The 23,094-nt window shown below is 40.4% G+C and overlaps 1 long non-coding RNA gene across 1 annotated transcript in view; it reads right to left on the bottom strand.

Moving 5' to 3' along the window:
* LOC139181342 (uncharacterized) overlaps window positions 1–23,094 on the bottom strand; it is a 121,741-nt gene that overhangs the window by 47,913 nt on the left and 50,734 nt on the right. Inside the window, exon 3 of the long non-coding RNA XR_011565332.1 lies at window positions 1–23,094. This exon is cut by the window's left edge and continues 8,269 nt beyond it. This is a non-coding gene — a long non-coding RNA (uncharacterized lncRNA).

The raw sequence follows: 23,094 nt of genomic DNA, 5'->3' as shown, positions 1-23,094 counted from the left end.
AACAATTTCCGTAAAAGAAACCTTGCACTGAAAATAAAGCAAATTAATGATGACCTTCTCTGTTGGAGAGTTTTAGCTCACAAATTAATTTAACCTGATGACTTCCTCTACGAGGTAACCATCAATGTATGACTCTCTCTAGAACATGGCTCCTCCGATCTCACCTCCTGTGACCAGGAACACTCCTTAAGTGGTTGTACAGTATGACAAAGCTACTTTTCCTCTCTTTTCCTTCCCCAGCAGGTCATTGGAAGAGTGCAAGATGATCTGTTAAAAACTGTGGCTGTGCATTAAAAAGAATTGAAATAATGCCATTTACAGCAACATTGATGGACCTGGAGATTCTCATAGTAAATTAAGTAAGTTAGACAGAGAAAGACAACTATCACATGATCTCACTTATATTCAGAATCTAAAACAATGACACAAATGAATTTATTTACAAAACAGAAACAGACTCACAGACTTAAAAGAATGAACTTATGGTTCTGGGGCTGGGGGGAAGATTAAGAGAAAGGAATAGATTGGGAGTTTGGGACTGACGTGTACACACAGATATACTTAAATAACCAACGAGGACCTACTGTATAGCACAGGGAACTCTACTCAATATTCTGTAAATATCTAAATGGGAAAAGAATTTGAAAAAGAATGGGTATATGTATACATATAACTGAATCACTTTGCTGTACACTTGAAAAATAACACAACACTGTTAATTAACTATACTCCAATATAAAATAAAAACAAATTTTTTAAACTGTAGTTATGCTATGGTTATGATAACTGAGATGTCACCATGGTGGGAAGTTAGGTGATAGTCACTCAGAACCCTCTCTCTATTATTTTTCTATCTTCTTGGGAGCTTGTAATTAATTCAAATGAAAAAGCTGAAAACCAGAAACATGCAAGTGTCTGAAAAAATTTATCTTCAAACCAATCATAACCAACCAAAGTCAAATTTCATTTCTGGATAATTGTTCCCAATGATGCTAGCTCTCTACTTAATGCTGGAGAAAAAACATTCAGGGGGAAAATCAAGAAACCAAAACACAAGTTTCTAGCCAAGCTTCTCCCTTTTTGTTTAATGTATATGGAAGAGTAAATTTGGCATCATAAAATCTAAAATGTAAACTAATAACTATAAATGACAAAAGAAAGAAAAATTCGTTTTGTAAATTTAAGATCTAGAAAACAGACCCACTCTATTTCATCCAACCTGACATGCCATTGATTGTAAGACACTCAATTCTTCTATGCATTATTAGGTAAGAAACAAACTTTGTCAATTAACTATGACACAATCCCTTAAACATAGTCCTGAGTGACAGTCAAACTAGCTTTTCATTGCTTTGTTCTGTGAGGTTTGGAGATTTCTCTTGCCTTCAGTTACACTGCTTGGCGTGTAACTGGCAGTCCTCCTGCATGTATCTCAGCAACAAATAACACAGCTTCAACTACTTGTATTTTCCTAGTTGTTGCTTTGAAAGAAAATGTGGGATTTCAGTCATTTATCCAACAATGAACATTTGCTTCACTAATATCAAATTTACTCCCCGCTGTTCTGGGTACACAATAACATTTTGTTTCAGTGCCAATAACATTTTATTTTATTAAGTGTAACCTCCCTTTTGAGGCATGGTTGATGTGTAAGTTTCTGGTGTACAGCACAGTGATTCACAATATTAAAGGTTATACTCCATTTATAGTTATTTTAAAATACTGGCCATATTCCCTGTGCTGTACAATGTATCCCTGTAGCTTATTTATTTTATACGAAGTAGTTTTTACCTCCTAATTCTCTACCTCTATGTTGCCCCTCTCCCCTGTCCTTCTCCCCACTAGTAAACACTAGTCCTCTATATTGGTGAGTCTGTTTCCTTTTGTTATACTCACTAGTTTGTTGTATTTTTTAGATTCCACATATATCACTGTATGTGATAACAAACAGCATTTGTCTTCCTCTGACTTACTTCTCTTAGTATGATAATCTCTAGGTCCATCCATGTTGCTACAGATGGCACTATCTCATTCTTTTTTATGACTGAGCAGTATTCCATTGTACATCTTTATGCATTCATCTGAAGGACAATAAGTGTACTCTTATTGAAAGTGCATCAAATGATAGGTACTCTCAGCCATATATAGAGCCAGTAATATACAAGACAACTCAACTAAGCTGTTGGCCATGTGAACAGCTATGGCCAACTTTGTAAATGCGTGGGCCACAGCAACTGCATCATAACCTCTGCATGGCAGATGGCACGTGGGACAGACTGTCCATTCTAATAAGTATCCCAGTTTTAGAAACAGTCAAATATGAAGGATAGGTAGAGGTGGTCTCTTAGAACACATAAAATTTCGTAGATGCTGTAGGTCTCCTTCCAGCCTGGGAAAATCCTCATTTCCCATAGCCTGTTTCTGACCACCTTGTTCAAATGATTAATTCACTTGCTCATTAAAAAAAAAAAAAAACTTATTGAGTACTCAACTTCCATGTACTGGGCTAGGTTCAAGGGATAGCAATTAACATGAGACAAAGTCTCTGACCTCGTGGAGTTTCCAGTCCAGAGGAGAAGGACAGACAATCAAATAAATGCAAAATATGCCAGTAGGTGATGTGATCTCTGGTAGGATACAGAGGACCAACAATCCTGGGATGCAGGTGGGGGTGGGAGTGTGTGGGTGACTCTTATTTTGTTTAGGGTGATCAGTGAATAAAGTCCCTTCGGATCAAGCAGGCATTTGAACAAAGTTCTGAGGAAAGGGAGGAAGTGGGTTCCATGGAAACCTAGGCAACAAACGAGAGGGCAAGGCAGAGGAGATATAGGATTATACGTGGTCAGTTAAGGGATAGCAAAGAGGCCATGGCGCTACAGCAGAATGGGCAAGGGAGAAAGAAGGAGATGACACTGATTCGGTTGAGCAGGAATGAGGGGAGCAGATGACATAGAGCTTTCTAGGCCATTATCTTTCAAGGACTATGGTCTTTACTCTAAGAAAAATAAATACCTAGGAGGCTTTTGATCGGGAAGAGTGGAAAGATCGAAGAGGTACCACCTGAGGCAAGGATGGAACAGAATGCTTAGTTGATTAACCCAGATGAGATGCCAGTGGCCTGGCCTAAGTGATATCGGTGGAAGATAAAGGTGACTGGTCAGATTCTGGATACATTTTAAAGGAAGAGCAGACAGGATTTGCTGATGGGGGCGTGCATGCTAAGTCACTTCAGTCGTGTCTGACTCTTTGCGACCCTATGGACTGTAGCCCACCAGATTCCTCTGTCTATGGCATTCTCCAAGAACGCTGGAGTGGGTTGCCATGCCCTCCTCCAGAGGGCCTTCCTGATCTAGGGATTGAATCCAGGTCTCTCACATTGCAGGAGGATTCTTTACTGTCTGAGCCACCAGGGAAGCCCACTGATGGGGGATATAAGCTAAAGAAAGAAGTCACTGACTATTCCAGGGTTTCTGGCCTGGACAGCTGAAAGAACAAAACTGCTATTTCCCCAAAAGAGGCAGGCTGGGTATGGCTGGGGTTAGGGAGGTGTGTAGAGGAGGATGAAGAGTTGGGTTTTAGATATGCTAGGTTTGAGATGCCAAGTAGACATCCAAGCAGAAATGAATCTGAAATTGAGTGAAGAGTTCCAAGATGAAATCATTAGCGTTTAAGTGGTATTGAAAGCCAAGAGATTAATTTGACTTTGGGAGTGAGGACAGATAGAGAAGTGGTAGGAGAACTGAGGCACTTGAATAAGAAGAGGTTGGAGTGATGCCAGGATTCAGCAAGGAAGACTGGCAAGGAGCACCCTCTGGGAAGGCAGAGCATCAAGTGTGGCCTCAAGGAAGCCAAGGGAAGGAAACAATTTCAAGGAAGATGGCAGGAGCAGCTGGGTCAAATCCTGCTGGGAAGCTGAATAAGATAAGGACTGGGGACTCACCAGTGAATTTGAAATGCAGAGGTCTGGGAGTGCTTGATGGGAGCCATTTTGGGGGTACAGTGGGTAGGGACACGAAGTGTAATTGGAGTGGAGACAATGGAGCATGGAAAGAGAGGTATTTGCAGCAGTAAATAAAGACAACACTTTCAAAGAGAAATGGCACAGTGGCTGGAAGGGGATGTGTGCGTGTGTGCTCAGTTGTGTGCTCAGCAACACTGATCACCCCAATTAGAGGTACTAGCTGTGTAACATTTCTCAGAAGCTGATGAGTTGGTAGTTATCAGGTAAAGTCTCTGTGGCCATAAACTGAGGCTGACCAAGTTCTTGGTAACAGAAGACATTAAGCCCAACCATTGAACTTCTAGAGCTCTAGAAAAATTAGTTATCTGGAAATGACATTAAAGTTAATTGCAAAAAAGCTGTGAGTCAGGTAGTGGCTGTGAAAAGCAGCACCAAAATTCCATTATCAATTCCATTATCAACAACAAAAAATCAATTGGTTTACCTGAATTAACTGACTCTAGAGACAGACAGCAGAATAAGGTTAAGACCACAGACTTCGGAGCCAGACTGCCCGGGGCCAAGTCTCAGCTCCACCATTTACAGACTGGGTAACTTTGGGCAATTCATTGAACATCTCTATGTCTGCTTTCTTGTCTGTAAAACGAAGGGAAACAACAGTACCTATTTCATAGGGTTACTGGGAGGGTAAAGTGAATTGCTACATGCAATGTTTACTATAAAGTCATCATCTCTATCTTGGAATTTAAAACTGAACAAAAAAAAATTAGAAGTAATATGAGGACCCTCTCAGGAATTTGCAAAACCAGACATCAACTGTACTCCAAAATTTGAGGACAATAAATAATGTAACTCAGCAAAAATAATTTTTAAATTGTCTTAATTTGGGAACATAGACATCTAGTGAAGAATGGAATACAACCTTGACATTTTAGGATAAGGCAGAGACTTGATCAATAAATTATATGTCTGTTCGCCTCAGTACCTTTCATCCTCCATGGTCTGAGTTTAGTATTCTCTTTTGAAACTTAAGGGGAACACTGGAGTGGGTTGCCATGGCCTCCCCCAGGGGATCTTCCCAACCCAGGAATCAAACTCACATCTCTTACATCTCCTGCACTGTCAGGCAAGTTCTTTAGTACTAGCACCACCTGGGAAGCCCATTTAATTCCTAACGCTAGACAAAACAGACCTGGAAAAGTTCAGTGACTGCTAAAGGTTAAAAAAACAGCAAGTGGTACAGTTAACAAATAAATCAGGGTCCCCAACAGCCAGTTCAGCCATCCTTCCACCATGGGCTGGAATGTGGAGTCTCCCCTAAAGGGTACCTATTTGCCCAATGAGAGATGCCATGCTGCAGGCACAGTGTTTCTTGAAGGAGAGTCCGGGAATCCCCGGGGCATTTCTGAACTGTGGTCTCCACCTTGAATGCTGTCAAAGTGCCCATCCCTCCCTACCTTCCCCACATCAGGTGGTTTGAGGCTCCAACGTCTGTTCCCATGAGGCCTGTCACCACCTGTCCCTTACTTTTAGACTCAGACTTAAAGAGACAGAACCCAACAGATAAGGGAAATAAAGTGACGGTGGTATAGACGGATTCCATTTTTTAAACTATATATTAATACATTTTGAGAGGAGCAACGAATGGGTATGCCCTCAGAAGAAGGTCTCAGGGTATTAATATTTAAATTTGGATAATCTATAAACTGTACTCTGACGATCAGTAAATGAAATTATCTGCTTGTGCAACAAATATCTATTTTTGACTATGTGCAGTCCCAGGCTGGGCTCTGGAACAGTAGAACTGAGTTGGACAGGAATCCTGTGGTCTAGGATTTAAGATACAATTGTAGAATCCAGGCATGCAGGTTAGGAACGATAATGAATACTATGAAGTAACAGATAGACTCTAAACAAATGAAAAATATCTGAAGGTCTGGAATGCATTCTTCAAAGGAAATTAACAAGAAAGCCCAGTATGTAAAACAGATCAAAGTAAGTGATCTGGCAGAAGCCACAAGAGCCCCTACAGGCGGCTCTATTCCCTGCCGCCTGAACCTCACCAGTGCCCAGCCTTCAGAGCCTAGAGAAAGCGAGGCAGGGTATGCTTTCAAAGGTGAGCAGCACCAATGAGCAGGTAGGAAAGGGCTGGCTAGGTAAGAAGAATGGCAGAGACACAGGTGTGGAGGCGAAAACAATGCTGTAAGTGTATTTAGGGAAGAAAAAAATAAAGAACCCAACGATCAGAAATGGAGGCTTCATGGATAGGAGGGTTAGAAAAAGCTGGAGCCATGATTTCCCCTTTCTGACTTAAAATTCTAATCCTGAAGAGTGCACAGCAACTGTGCAGCTATTTAAAGTAAGCTGTGCAGCAGTGGCTTGGGAAGGCTTGGATGGAGGGCGTAACTCCATCCATCACCCAAATGGCAGGGAGAGCAGCAGGAGCCACACCTTCCATCCCAACCTGGTTTCTCATTCCAGCTCTCACCCAAGCCTCCCCATCCCACAGTGTGATCCCTGTGAAAACGAGGAACATGACCACAGGAGATCCCAACCAAGATGTCCCCGGGGCTGAAGTACCAAAAACAAATGAGAGGTGGAGGCCAGGGCAAGTTGTGGAACCTGTGCCTCTGCTTACCATGGTAGGTATTTTTTTCATACTAACCCTCCCCAACTTCCCTGACTTTTACCACTTGAAGATATAGGTCCAGGAGGCCCAATCTCCCAGTTTTTTCAAAAGAAAGAAACACTGCAGTGTTTATAACACTGTGTGAGCCAGAGAATATACCTACAGGCCATGGTGCATTCTTACATCAGAAGGAGTCTGAATCTATCTTGCCTACTTACTGCACTAGCCCCAGCATCTTGCCCAGCTGTGTTTATGTACATATGTGTTCAATATATATCTGTTGAGTAAATGAGAAACAAGTATTATATTAGGCAGCAGTTTGTAACCCAACTTCTTTTGTCTTTCCTCCATTAGAGAAACACCACAGCTTAGGGGAAGTATATGGGGTAACAGGTTCTACATAAAGGGCAATCTATGGATAAATTACTCACAGGTCACTATTGACAGAGCCAGTATTACTGGATTTGCCCTCCACACCTCAGTTCTTCAAAGTTTTCTGTTATGATGTTATGATTACCTCAATCTCAATCTAGTTCTTTCCTTCCTCTTTTCCCTTCTTTCTTCCAAGATTTCACTCAGGGTTTTAGGAAGAAAAAAAAAAAAAATCAAAATCACTAAGAAAATGGGGAATACATGTGCAGTTCCATATGAGGGTGGCAGGTGGCGCTACATCTATCTCGAGCCTCAGAAGATAGTTAAGACCTCTGAGGTGGGAGGCCTCTGAATCTCTGCTCTTCAGTGCCCTGGTCCTTGCCAGAAAACTAGAATGATGTGTATGTAGTCATGGGGTTGTCAGGAACATCTCTGGAGCTCTTATATTAAAATGTATTTCTAGGGTTTTTGAGATGTCTCAGGTCTGTATAGTCAAAGCTATGGTTTTTCCAGTACTCATGAATCTATGTATGTATGTATGTAAGAGTTGGACAATAAAAAAGGCTGAGAACCGAAGAATTGATGCTTTTGAATTGTGGTGTTGGAGAAAACTCTTGAGAGTCCCTTGGACAGCAAGATCAAACCAGTCAATTCTAAAAGGAAATCAATTCTGAATATTCATTGCAAGGACCCATGCTGAAGCTCCAATACTTTGGCCACCTGATGGATAGAGTAAACAAAAGACCCTGATGCTGGGAAAGATTAAGGGAAGGAGGAGAAGGGGATGACCGAGGATGAGGTGGTTGTAGGGTATCACTGACTCAATGGACATGAGTTTGAGCAAACTCTGTGAGACAGTGAAGGACAGGGAAGCCTGGTGTGCTGCAGTCCATGGGGTCACAAAGAGTTGGACATAACTGAGTGACTGAACTACAACAACAAAGTCTCTGCTCTCAGTAGCTCTTGTTGGGATTCAACAGAAAGTCAAGTAAGTGTAAGATTTGAGGATCAGTGAGTTCCAAGATGGACAGGGTGAAAGTTCTACCTAATGTGTGTCCTGTACATCAGAATAAATAAAACAACTCTTGCAAGGTAATAAGGAGATGGCTCCAGAAACCCAACCACTGAAGTGAGGCACTTAATCAGAGCTTCATGACAAAGACTAAAGTGTCCCAGAAACAAATGCACAGCTCCCAGAAGTGTTGAGACAGAAGAAACTCTTGATCATCTTGCTGAGGGCATGCAAGACTCGAGATGGCACCATATTTCTGCATTTATGAACATATAACATTGTTCAGGGCAATGGGAGGTTTGGACCAATTTATAGAGGAAAGGAGGGGAGAAATGGGGCTGAATAGAATGAGCAGAGGACAGACTCCATTACGGTTAAGTTTATAAGAGCCAGGTCAGGATTCACTCATCACAGCTAAGAAATTTCAATCTACATCACTCATCACTCATTTCATCTTCTCCCTTCATCTTCTACTGGTTCCAGACAGTCCTGAGCCAATCCCATACCACATATGCCTGCCTTTGAACCTGGCCTCTGGGTATGTTCAGATCTCCCCCAGACCTTTTAAGAGCACCAATGGTTGTTCTGGAACAAGATTTAGTATCATCTATTTCTGCTGCCTCCTTTAAAAATATTTTTATTGGGGAGCTCTTAAAAGCATCTCCCAAAGTAGAGAGAATAGTATAATGACTCCTTTAATTGACTGCAAAGGTTATTTTTGCCAAGCTTGTTTCATCTATCCCCATCCACCATTGTTTTTACCCCCTCGTTTTAAAAGTTAATAAAATTGATATTAGAGAGGGAGTGCCTCACTCAAAGTACCCTATAAAAAGAAGATATAAAATTATAGCTCAGGCCAAATTTTTAAAAAAATTATAAAAAGTTCTTCTGAGAGATTAAAACTGAGGAAGAACAAAACAAAAGATAAACCCAGCCTGAGTGAAAGTCACTTTCCACCCTGTCAGTATATCCTCTGACCTTGGCAAATTAAAAAGATCAGTTGTAAGATAGGTAAGTAATATAATATGTACACTTTTTCAGGCCAAGAGATGTATTTTTAAAATATGACTTAAAATGGTTAGGTTGCTTTCTAATTTTCTGTGGAGTTTAAACTTTTAGCAGATGAAAGGATAATGTTCAGTGAACCACCACAACAAAAATCTGCATGTCCATTGTTCAACATTTTTTAAAAAGGTAATATGGGGAAATATTTATATTTTTAAATTTCAATTCAATGTCTATCATTGAGAACATAGCTCTATCTGTGTATTATTTATACCCATATACATCTCTATTTTTTTTTTTTTGGGTAGAGTTAGTGGCAGCATCTTTGTAAAATATGATTTTAAGAGGGCAAAGGTAATCCTTTTCAGATAACTATAGCACATTTCCTAATTAAAACTGAGAGGCAGACATCTGGTCTTCTCCTAGGACTATGAGAAAATGTTTTATTTTATAAAATCAGCAGTCTAGATTGTCTTATTTGCTGTTCCTTCCATCAGCCCTTTCAGTTCTAGCTAAATCCCATCCCTTCTCTCTCTCCAGACTGCCACCAGTGCCTAAAGAACTCACATTTTCTAGGTGCTCAAAAATATTTCAGATATTGCAGAATGAACCACTATTGGTTTATTTGACACTCTTCCCATTGTCTGCAAACCTCACCTTTCTCAGCTTTCCAGCTCTCTTGTCCCAGCTCTATTCCATCTTTTCATTGATTGCAGTGTTCTGCCATTTAAAACAGTGGTGCAAAGTAAAAAGAAAGGTAACGTCGCTCACTCGTGTCCAATTCTTTGCGACCCCATGGACTGTAGTCTATGGAATTCTCCAGGCCAGAATACTGGAGTGGGTAGCCATTCCCTTCTCCAGGGGATCTTCCCAACCCAGGGATCACACCCATGTCTCCCCCATTGCAGGCGGATTCTTTACCAGCTGAACTACAAGGGAAGTCCAAGAATACTGGAGTGGGTAGCCTAGCCCTTCTCCAGGGGACCTTCACAACCCAGGAATCGAACCAGGGTCTCCTGCATTGCAGGCAATTCTTTACTAACTGAGCTATCAGGGAAGCCCAAAACAGTGGTAAGTGTTCCAAAATGTCTAAGAATGACGTCTTGCGTCAGATACTATGGGTATATCACCTTTTACAAATCTATGGTCACTTGAAACGGTGAAAAGGGGAAGGAACCTGCTTGAGTGGCAAAAGGGAGCAGAGGACCTCTGAATTGCTGAGGCTTTGAAACTCAATTTCTGAGTCTCCAGGCACAAGCCGAACATCTAAAAATAGAACTTAAGTGTTTTATTAACAAGAACTACATATTACTGCCACTTGATGCTAACAAAGCTATATCCTTACAGTACATTATATTCTGACTTTGCAACCCCTACTGTTTTTGATGCTTAGTAACAGTTTGAACATAGCCAATATACACTGTAGCACTCTGTACTGGATGATGGTACCTGAAGCTCAGTTGAATATAATAGCAGCTTCTAAATACCCTGGACAAAAGAATACTTCATACAGAATGGCTGCCAACTGATTATTACCTCCATGATGGAGAGATCAGGTGGAAGTGAAAGAAGACAAAATTCTACTATGAGAAAAGCAGAATGGAGAAAAAGCAGTGTACCTTGAAAGTGAAATCCTAAAAAATAATGGGCCCCAGATAGATAAACAAAAAGGACCTACTATATAGCACAGGGAACTATACTCAGTACTTTGTAATAACCTATATGGGGAAAGAAAGTGAAAATTATATTTATATATATAATAATATATAAACTCAGGAGACCTGGGTTTGATCCCTAGGTTGGGAACATCCCCTGGAGAAGAGAATGGCTGGAGAAGAAAATGGCTACCCACTCCAGTATTCTTGCCTGGAGAATTCCATGGACAGAAGAACCTGGCGGGCTACAGTTCATGGAGTCACAAAAGAGTTGGACATGACTTAGTGACTAAACAAACATATATATTGGAGAAGGCAATGGCACCCCACTCCAGTACTCTTGCCTGGAAAATCCCATGGACGGAGGAGCCTGGAAGGCTGCAGTCCATGGGGTCGCTAAGGGTCGGACACGACTGAGCGACTTCACTTTCACTTTTCACTTTCATGCATTGGAGAAGGAAATGGCAACCCACTGCAGTGTTCTTGCCTGGAGAATCCCAGGGACGGGGGAGCCTGGTGGGCTGCTGTCTATGGGGTCGCACAGAGTCGGACACGACTGACGCGACTTAGCAGCAGCATACATATATATACATATATATATATATTCAGTTATATATATATATAACTGAATCACTTTGCTGTATACCTGAAACTATCACAACATTATAAATGAACTATACATTTAAAAAATGATTAAAATAATGGATCCCAGAGATCACATATAAATCCTTTTTGTTAGTAAGCTATGGTTTCTACTCATTGAGATATCTAGAAAAAGAATTTAGATATAACTCTTTGCTAAGGTGGGTGACTCAGGCTAACATTTCTTCGACACATTTCAGTGAGGCAGGGAGAATATTTAATTTCTTTTTTATTTCATTTCAAGTTATGGTTGCTCAAGACCAGTACTGTTGACATTCGGGGCCAGACCATTCATCGGTGTTGAGGCTAGGAGCGCTGTCCTGTGCATTGTAGGATGTTTAACAATATCCCTAGTGTCAATCCACTAGAGGCCAATAGCATCTCCACTCCCCAGTTGGAACAACCAAAAACCTACTCCAGACATTGCCAAATGTCCTGAAGGGGCAAAGTCATTCTCAGCTGTTTTAAGTCCCCAAACACACCCGTCTGTTTAGCTTCTCCTCCTTCTTAGCATCCCCTGTCCAACAAAGGCCAAACTCACCATCCTATGCATTGACTTTTATTCAAGTCTATAAATTTACTTCAATGAACAGCTGTGAAAATTAAAAAAAAAAAAATCCATAAAAGGAATGGGTGACCACTCAAAAAATGCTTGATTTCCACTCTCCCTTTCTATTAAAAGAATTTGTAGCTTTTAAAACAGACATCTGTCCCTTTCAGGCCCCTAATTTCAAAGGTAAGATCACATATTTTGAATATGGCATTACAATCAAAATAACATAACTCAAGATTATGATTTTTTCTACTTCCTCTACCTTTCTCTCTGTAGGAGGAATGCAAATCTTAATTTTTAGGAAGAACATCACAACTAAGTAAATACTTAGCACTTTAAAGGAAACTCATTTTCACTTCAATGAATCCTTGCCAGGAGACACGATCTTAAAAACACAGAATCTTCACCATGATGCCTAAGGATAACAGCCCACAGTACTTACAGCCTCCTACCCAAGTTTCTATGGTGATGCTTGAAGGCAAAGGGTTTGAATTCAAACTGCCAAGTAATCTAAAGAAAACCCCTTGCCTCATTCCTCAAAGCAGTTTTAAAATAATTTGTTGAGGGAGGGAAAAGATTTATACTTTATACTTTTTAATACAATTGGTTTTTTCCCTAAATTAAGACATTAATTTTCAAGTGAGACCTCCTTGGCTCCTAATGGGCTAAGGATAAGAATTCTAGACAAGTTTTCTAAGACCCATTTTCTTTTTGACAATCAGGAAATACTAGACACTGTTCAAGTAGAGGCTGAGTTTAAACTTGCCATGTAGCTGAAAAATCATCAGCAAAATATTAATCTCAGCTGAAACCTGATATATACTCTCCCATGTTCCTTAGGTATAATACATTCCAGCGATTAAAAATACATTCCATTTCCTCTAAGTGCACATTCAATCTGTCAAACTGGATGCCAACACCATAAAGCTGCTGAAATTCTGAAACCCAACCTGCTAAACAACCTGAATAGCCCTTTTCCAAAGAAAAGTTACAAGCAATGTACGTATCCTTTTCAGATGTGAAAACGTCTCAAAATTCCCTAAGAAGGATTTCAAAATAGTCCCCTATTAAACTGCTGAATATGAAGAGCATTTCAAATTTCCAGCTTAATTTAAAATTTCCATATTCATTGTCAATGGTACTCAAAATTTTTCCTTGTGCTCCTAGGAATGCTGCAGGGTTTCAGATCCCTCTAGCAGACATAGGCAGAAACCCTTGCAAACCGTGGGTTGTATCTTTAAAAGGTGTCAAAGGAAAAGCAGAAGAAATGCTGTAATCTCCACCCACTGTCACTTAAAGACATAGCAGCCCACGCGCTCTGCACGCCTAGCCAGCATCCTGCATCCACCCTTTCTTTCAAACCCAGTGCATTAGACTATGGAAACTCAGGATGTGTGGCCACAGCGGCCCCTGCCCTGGCTCCAGCTGGCCCACCATGTGGCGTGGCCGTGACCTTAGTCACACTTCCCCCTAACATCCTGTGAGTGGGCTCAAGCTGGAGCCAGACCTTCCCACCGCACTGCCAGCCCTGCTCCTGGAAATGACAACCCCCCACTGCCTAAAACATTCCATTCTCCTCTAATACCAACAGAGTTTCCTGCTCCCCACCCCTCCTGAACAACAGGTCTTTGAAAATCATTCACCACCCTGGTAATACCTTTAACTGTTTAGCTATGGAGGGAGACATTTACAATTTCACTTCCAATCCTCATAGACGCTTGTTCTCAGATTTTTAACTCAACTATTTTAACTATTAGCATAATAATCACTTCTCCAGGAATTATAAGCCCAGCTAACATTCAGAATCTAAAACAGAGCACTGAAAAATCTGCACAACGAAGCTCTCTTCGTTTAAGAAGTATTTCATTGCCTCAAGAGGGTGCTTGCTGGATTCAAATTTATAGAAGCACTGTCTCCCTGGTCTTTTTCTAGTTGGATAAAAGGATTTCAGAAAGCTCTGAGTTGTATGTATAACTTTTGTGCTTGAAAAAGAACTTCCATTGTAATAAATAGGTCAATGAGGAAAAAAAAAAAAAAACTCTCTCCATTTAATTTTAGTTGTAGTGTCAAGAAAGAAGCAACTTTAATTTCATCGAATGATGGATATAACACTACTAATTGGCAGTATTAATCCCACCTTCCTTCTAAAATGCACATCTAGATCCAAGGATGGTTTTTCAAGCAAAGATGTAAAGCTGGGTAGAGTAACACTAAGGAGACAGTTCACATATCCATTGTTTAAATTCATGCTATTCTAAATATTTGAAAACAGACATAGAACTTCTGGGTCTGCTTAAGATGTTGACAGCACACTCCACCCTGTCTTTCCCAGGGAACACAAACTGTAAAACCTGGAAGGACTGCCTGGAGCAGCTCTTTGAGGACTGAGGAGTAAATAGTAGCAGGCAGATTAGGAAAGACTAGAATTCAAATACCACCAAAGTGCCAGCAAGTTTACCATGACTTTTCCTCTAGTATGCCCCAAGACTGAACTCAACACATTGCCAGCAGGCACCAGGCACTGACAGAGAGCCAGGAGATGCCCTGTAGCTCTGGCTCAGAGAGCAGGAAAGAAAACTCCTGACACTCAGAGAGTGGGGGAAATCCCTCATTTTTTTCCTCCTCTCTGTTCTCTCAGGCCACAGCCCCCAGGAGCAGCCTGGAGCAACAGGAGCCTGTAGGACCAGAACTCTGGAGGAGGAGAACATTCCTCTGGGTTCAGCAGAACAGGGGTTCCAAGAGGATGGGGCCAAAGCTCGCGATATTTTTTCTCTCTCTGGTGTTTCTCTCTATTGCTTGCACTGGGGATATGGGCACAGATGTGGAAGTACATGGCAGAACAGAATAATGAAATCCAATTTTTTGGTTAAAAAAAGGGAAGTCTGGTGGACTTAGAAACTATTGGAAAACAACAAGGTCTTACTGTATAGCACAAGGAACTATATTCAATATCCTTTGATCAACCATAATGGAAGACTCAAAAAAAGAGTGTGTGTGTATATATATGTGTGTATATATATATATATATATATATATATAGCGTCCCAGGTGGCGCTAGTGGTAAAGAATCAGCCTGCTAATGCAGAAAATGCAGGAGACATGAAAGATGAGGATTCAGTCCCTCGGTTGGGAAGATCCCCTGAAGGAAGGCATGGCAACCCACTCCAGTATTCTTGCCTGGAGACTCCCATGGCCAGAGGAGCCTAGCGGACTACAAACCATGGGGTCGCAAAGAGTTGGACATGACTGAAGTGACTTAGCATGCAGGCATATATATATACACAAACACATATATATAACTGAATTATATAACTGAATATAATGAAACACATAACTGAATTACTTTGGTCTACAGCAGAAATAAACACATTGTAAATCAACTATACTTGAATCAAATAAAAATTTTTTAAAAGTACTGTTGAGATCACAGAGGAAGGAACTTGGGAAGAGGCCCCATAAATGGTTTCTGAACTCCTGGACTCACCTGTAAGCTTTACCTGCGTGGATCTCATCCTAAACAGCCTACTGAAGACCCTGAGAACTGAACTACCTAAGTCCCAGGCAGGTCACTGGGGAGCATATATATCAGACACATTCAAGTACCACTGTCAAGGCTTGGAAAATTGAACTGACACTGGGACCAGAAGGTGGGTTAGAACAGAAGGTGGGTTAGAACTTGCTCTATGAACCTAACCAAGTAGACTGTCTGCTAAAACAAAAATAGCAACATTCTCCATGGGCTTTCAACAAGATACAGTCTCATAATACTCAAAATATGCTGGATAAAATTCAAAATTACCCAGCATGGGAAAAGACTATCAACAGATGCCAATGTCAAGAAAACAGAGAGGTTTGAACTACCTGATAAAGAATTTAAAAGAGTTATTATAAAAATGCTCCAGCAACCAATCATGTGCAATCTTGGAACCTATAAGTGAAAGTGAAGTCGCTCAGTCATGTCCGACCCTTTTGACCCCATGGACTGCAGCCTACCAGGCTTCTCCGTCCATGGGATTTTCCAGAGTGGAAATACTGGAGTGGGTTGTCATTTCCTTCTCCAGGAGATTTTCCCTACCCAGGGATTGAACCCAGGTCTCCCTCATTGTAGGCAGATGCTTTACCGTCTGAACCAAAATCTGAACAAAGACAGAAAATATACAAAGAAGAACTGCTGGAAATTTTAGAATGGAAAAATAAAATGAAATAAAAACTTACTAGATGGGCTCAGTGCTGTGTGGAGATGAGTCAGTGAACTTGAAGATAAAACCATAGAAATTAGCCAATCTGAACAACAGAGAGGGAAACAAACAAAAAAAAGATTTAAGAGCAAAACCACAGTGCCCCGGGGATTTGTGGGACAATAACAGAAGATCTGACATTTGTGTCATGGTAGTCCCAGAAAAAAGAGAAAGAATGCAGTGCAGGAAGAAAATCTAACAACATAATAGCTGAAAGCTTCCTAAATTTCTCAAGAAACATAAATCTAAATATTGATTGATTTGGCTATGCCAGGTCTTGGTTGTGGCATGCTGGATCTTTAGTTGTGGTGTATGGGACCTAGTTCCCTGACCAGAGATCGAACCCAGGCCCCCGGAATTGGGAGCACAAAGTCTTAACCACTGGACCACCAGGGAAGTCCCAAGAGACATAAATCTATACATTCAAAAAGCTATCCTTCAGGAATGAAAGTGAAATACTGACATCCTCACTTGAAGGAAAACTAAGATCATTTATTGGCGGCTGACTTCCTCTAAGATAACAGCTAAAGAAAAGTCAGAGGGGAGTGATACCACAAGGAACATGAGGACTGAAGAAAGAGCAAGAGAACTGGTAGATATCTGGCTAAAAATAAAACATAATACTTTTCCTCTAGAGCTCTTTGTTGAAAGCAAAAATTATAACATTGCCTACGGGATTTCAAAGTATGCCAATATAACAGATCAGATGAAAGTAACAACAGAAGGGAGGATAAAGGGACCTTTATGACGGTCACAATTTCTAGAGCAGGTACTGAATAAAAAGATACAAACAGAAACACAAGAGATCAAGTAAAATAAAACACTAAGAAATAAATAAAGAAGGCAGGATACAGAAAACAGATGCCTGAAAATAGAAGGAACAAACAGAAAACAATAATGAAATGATAGGCATAAATCCAATATCAATAATTATGTTAAACTCAAATGGTCTAAACAGATGAAAAGACAAAGACTATGAGAATGAATAAAAAATATGAGCCATATGCTAACAAAAACCTCACTTGAAATATAATACTATCTGTAGATAGGTTAAAAGTAAAAGGATAGAAAAAGGTATACTATGAAAACACTTCAGAAGAAAGCTGAAGTGGCTTTACATTAGACAAAACAGACTTCAAAACAAAGACAACTGCCAGAAACAAAGAAGCAGACTACATAAAAGGGTCAATTTGCCAAAAAAGATGTGAAAATCTGAAATGCATTTGTATCTAACAACAGACCTTCAAAATACATTAAGCAAAAACTGACATAACTCAAACAAGAAACAGATAGATCTAAAGTTATAGTTGGAAGCTTTAAAACTCCTACTCCTCTCTTAGTAATATATAGTAGAAATTGTAGACAGAAAATACCACCAAACAACTGAATCTCGTATTTATAAAACATTCTAACCCACAAAAGCAGAATATGCATTCTTTTCAAGTACACATAAAATATCCACCAAGATAGACCAAACTCTAAAGTATTAAACCTCAACAAACTTCAAAGAATTGAAATAATGCAAAATATGTCTTCTGATCATAATGAAATTAAACTAGAAATCAACAATGTTACTTCTAAATTAATGTATGGGTCAAAGGGAAAGTTTCAAGTGAAAAAAATTTAACTGAACAAAATAAAAATATAAGCTTATCATGGGTGGGACCTCCTGGCAGTCCAGTGGTTAAGAATCCATGCCTCCACTGCAGGGGACATGGGTTCAATCCCTAGTCAGGGAACTAAGATTCTGTATGCTGCATGGTGTGACTAAAAAAATAAAAAATACAAGATATCAAAATGTGTGTGATGCAGTTAAAATGCTACTTATAGGGAAATTTATAACAAACAGTTATATTAGAAAAATGAGAGGTCTCTAATCAATAATCTAAGCTTCCACATGCAAAAACAAGAAAGCAAAGAGCAAAATTCACCCAAAGCAAGGAAACGACAGAGCTGAAATAAATGAAAATGAAAGGGAAAAAAAGGCAAAGAAAGGAAAGAAAGAAAAATCAATGAAAACATACACTGATTACTTGAAAATATCAATAAAATCATTAAGCCTCTAGCAAGACTGACACAGGGAAAAAAAAAAACACAACTTACTAACATCAGGAATGAAAGAGGGAATACCACATCATTCTCACTGACATTAAAAGGATAATAAGGAAATATTACGAACAATTCTAAACATATAAATTTGATAATATTGCTAATATTTTTTATGTTTTTTAAAAAATCTATGTTCTTGAGGTATATGGGTCTGTGGTTTTCTTTGTTTTGTTCTTTTTACCATTTTTGGTATCAGAGTGATGCTGGCCTCATAAAACAAACTGGGAACTTTTCCCTCTTCTGAAAGAGATTGTCTAAAATTGGTGCTATTTCTTCCTCAAATGTTTGTTAGAATTTACCAGCAGAACCACCTGAGCCTGGAGATTTCTTTTTCAGAATGTTTTAAACTATGAATCCAGTTTTATTAATGATTATAGAACTATTCAGATTATTGATTTCATCTCAGATGAGATTTGGTAGGCTATAGTTTTTTTTTTTTTCCAGGAATTGGTATAATTTTTTGTTGAATTCTCAAATTTGATTCCCCTTGCATTAGAGAAGAGACCATTTGATCCAGGACTTTCCAAACTGTCACAGAGAGGGCTCCAATCTTCTTGGCAGTAAATCAGATAAGGGGAGGGGAAGGGGGAATATATAAGAGGCTCAGGGGAGGGGTTTTGATATGGTAAATTTCAGGCTCCTAGCTTCTGAGACTGGTCTGTCACACACCACTGTACTTACTACAGTCATCTGAATCCCTATTACCTGGCCAGGCAGAGGATCTGAAGTATTACAAGGTGGCTAGAAACTGTGGTGCTGGAGGTAGGGCAGGGGATGGGACATAGGAGTGGAGGCTGAAGTCAATTCTAAGTCCAGTCAGCAGGGGAAGGCCAGTGTCTCCACCCTCCTCTCCCACCAGAGCAACTGCCCACTGAACCACCTCCTGGGATTCCTCCATCTTAGCTGCAGCAAACAGCCAGGCATAGGTTAAGGTTGACATGGCTTCTGCCCACAAAGAAGCAGAAGTCTTTTTAATTCTTTTATTATTTTGAGAACGGGGCTGCAACAGGAAAAGTGTGGAAAACACTGCTCCCGGATGTCCCAAAGGAGGTGACGGGTTCTGGCCTGGGCTCCTGAGGAAGGCCCTGGGCCAGCCCTTCCCAGCCCAGGGCAGGGCACTTCAATGGAATCAGCCGGGGTTTGGAAAGAAAGTCGTGGCATTCAACGGACTGGCTGCAATTCTTCCTCCATTTAGTCAGACTCACACACGGAGACTCATAAAGCTGAAAGTGACTGCATGAATCCCCCTTCCTATGGCCTTATTTCACAGATGAAGAGACTGAAGTCCAGTTATGGGAAGTAGCTGGCCCAAGGTCGCCTACGCTGTTGAGGCAAAAATGGGATTGGGGCCCAAATTCCAGGTCCCCACCAGTGTTCTTTACCTTACACATAAAAACAAGTATTGACTGTTTATATATATACAGCTACTATACATATATGAGTCAATGTGACAACAGTTTCCATCATCATGGAATTTGAACTTCAGTGGGGAGTCTGGATATTCAATAATTACATAGGTAACTAAAATGAAAATGAGCATTAAATTAATAAGAAATAACATAATGAGTATAAATATATTAACTTAAAGTTTTCCCAAAATACAAACCCACCAGCATTAACACAACTGTCATAGTGATCTCAGTGGAAAAGTTTCACCTTGAAAAACTGGGGAATTATCAAATGTGAGGGCTTCCCAGGTGGCGCTAGTGGTAAAGAACCCACCTGCCAATGTAGGAGACATAAAAGATGTGGGTTTGATTCCTGGGTTGGGAAGATCCCTGGAGGAGGGCATGGCAACCCACTCCAGTACACTCACCTGGAGAATCCCATGGACAGAGGAGCCTAGGGGCTACAGTCCATAGGGTCGCAGAGTTGGACATGGCTGAAGTGACTGAGCAAATGCGATCTTTCACTGATTGAGTGAAACTGCATGTTGTTTAAGTCTGCAACCCAGACTGCTTTTGTCCCTAATGTGAAGCACAATCTTAGGTACATGGAGAAGAATGTCACATTTAGTATACTAAGGAGCTAGACAAAAAGCTGGACATTGAAAGGAATAACAGTTTTTGCCATGAGTCCTTTCTTGGACCAGGATGAAAGAGCCGCTGTAAGGTAATTCAGGCCAAGCATGGCCCAGATACTGCAAAGAGGTAGCACCACAGCCACCAAGGCCCTGAAACATGCACCAGCATGACATACTCCAGAGAGCAGGAGCCCTCTACTCAGTAAACTGGATAGTTCTGCAGGGTAGAGAATGAATGCCTGTAGGATCTATTTCAACAGCTTGCTGATGAAGAAAGAACAAGATGAAATGTGCACAGATAAAGCTTCTAGTTTTATCTCAGAGACTTATCAATGTGACATTTTAAATGGGAAACTTTCATGAAAGTTTAATAAGTTACACTTTGGGGAGATGTTTCCCCTACAACTGGTGCTCTCATGATGGAAGTATTTAAAGGGGCTCTGGTTTTCCCTTGTACTTTCAAGGGATAAACTAAATCATGGAATATGAGACTTGAGGTGAAAAGTGGTCATCACTGAAGCTTTGCACGTGGTAAGTTACCACATGAGAGTTTAATAAAACAGGCTCAAGGCTATAGTCCATGAATTGAGAATTCTACTGTATCAGGAGGTCTTTTAACCATAATGATAAGGATTAAAATAGGTGTACAATTCTACATGAAGCAAAGAGCCTTCTGTAAGAAAAAAAAAAAGGTCAACTTACCTATGAAGTGGCAAAGATAACTACTAAAAGAGATGTTTCCAGAAGCATCTATACCAGATTGAGAAGTGGGGTAAACAGAACACAGAGTTTCTGACAGAAAAGCAGGAGGAACTGTCAGACAGTCACAAAGCTTCTCGCTTTATCTCAGAATGTGTAGGATTCAGGCCACAGCTATAGAAAAACAGGTATGTGACCATGCATCTAGGCTCTCTGCTCATCATCCCAAAATGTCTAAAGGTGTTTATTTTGGTTAAAGGTATAGAATTTAAGATTTTTTAAAATTTCTTAATGTATTCACCTTAAAAATTCAGATTCATACTTGCCAACTCTTATGGGGCAGAAATAATTTATCATCATCACAACAGGCTGTAAAAGTCTAAAGTAGGAACTACCACAAAGGCTTAATGGAATCTCCCTCCTTGAAAGTTATTAATAATAGAATGGTTTAGTTCACATTTCCCTCACACCTCAGGAGCTGGTGTAGTAACCTCAGGAGTACCTTGTTAGTTCAGTAATTCTGTGAATCAATGGAAAAATGATGACGACTGATCTTGGGCTCTATGTTTCAATGCCTTGATAGAAGAAAGGACAAGATGAAACACACACAAAGCTTCCTGTTTTTAATCTCAGGACTTGACAAAAAATACCCCTTATTTTGATATATGTTCACTGCTGTATCCAGAGCACCTAGTACGGAGTCTGACATATAGTGGGACAGCAAAAAACGTGCTCTTTGGAATAAAGAGATAGTCTTAATATTAAACACAAATTCTTTCAAACTAAAAATATATGCCCTGAAAAGTCACTATTTTGTTATTCAGTGATATACAAGGAAGGGAGGAAATAGCAAACCAGACATTCATTTTTATTTTTTTCTTGGTATGATTTGGTGAAATCAAACAAGTGAGGATACCTTTTATTGTTTACTATGTATGTGATTTGAGGCAAATGATTTGAATGCCACTCTTAAGTATCTATGTGTACATGCGTGCTAAGTCACTTAAGTTGTGTCTGACTCTTTGTGACCCTGTGGACTGTAGCCAGCCAGCTCCTCTGTCCAGGAGGCAAGAATATTGGAGTAGATTGCCATGCCCTTCTCCAGGGGATTTTCCCGACCCAGGGATCGAACCCACGTCTCCTATGTCCCCTGCATTGACAGGCGGGTTCGTTACCACTAGCACCCCTGGGAAGCCCCAATATCTATGGCCTCATATTTAAAATAAGGCCAATAATCTCTCCCTCACAGTATCACAGTAAAGATTAAATCTGTCCATATTATTTCAGAGCCTAGCACATAATAGGTATTTTAACAAATGAAGACCTATGAGAAAGTGTAAGAAAGTTTCTCACAGTCTTCTTTGACCTCAAACACAGAACCCAAGTAGAGGTATGTATCATCCATGTCACTTTCTGAGTTTCTTCCCCAAAGAAATGACTCCATCACTCATTACAGCAAGAATTCTCTACCCTGAGTGCAGAGTGGAACCCCAGGAAAGCTTTCCAGTCAGGCGATCTGCTCACTGTAGCTCTTTAGTGGTAGATGGGAGGACAGAGGTGCCCAGTGGGGTTCTCCACCTGGCCCTGAACCCCCAGGTTCTGTGCCCTCAAAGAGGGTGTGCAGGTGCTTGGGAACAGAGGGGCACTGGAAAGGATGCCATCAGTAAGTACCCAGGGAGCACCATGCTTGAGAGCAGGTGACAGGTAGACAAGCATAGGGAGCACCAGGGAAGGATGGCTGGCCCCATTAAGGAGCATATGACCTCTTCCTCAGAGAAGCAGCCTTCATTTAACCAGCAAGGAAAAGGACATTTGGAAATAACTTCTACAAGCTGTGATTTGACAGAAATTTCTAATGAATGTATACCAAAGCTTTCCAAACAACAGCTCTGAAATTGGCTGGCTAATTTGGCCTAAACCATAACATACGGATTGATCTAAATGCTGCTGAGAGCTTCCATTTTAAAAGCAAGATATGTATTTTTTCCAATACAGGTTTAACATTAAAAAAAAAATCTTCAGTGATGTAATCAGAAGGTCAACACTCACCAAGCTGAGCAAAAGTATTTCTCTTCAAGAGGGTGCCAATCAAGCAGAAGCAATTCCCATCTTTACCTCGTAGATAAGCCATATGCTATTTTAGTTCTCTGCATAACTTCAAGGATATTGCAACCTTTTAGGACTCAGTTTCTCCAT

The sequence above is a fragment of the Bos indicus genome, chromosome X (assembly GCF_029378745.1).
Source record: "Bos indicus isolate NIAB-ARS_2022 breed Sahiwal x Tharparkar chromosome X, NIAB-ARS_B.indTharparkar_mat_pri_1.0, whole genome shotgun sequence".
In the NCBI taxonomy this organism is placed as follows: Eukaryota; Metazoa; Chordata; class Mammalia; order Artiodactyla; family Bovidae; genus Bos; species Bos indicus.
This window is presented reverse-complemented; position numbering and strand designations above follow the sequence as displayed.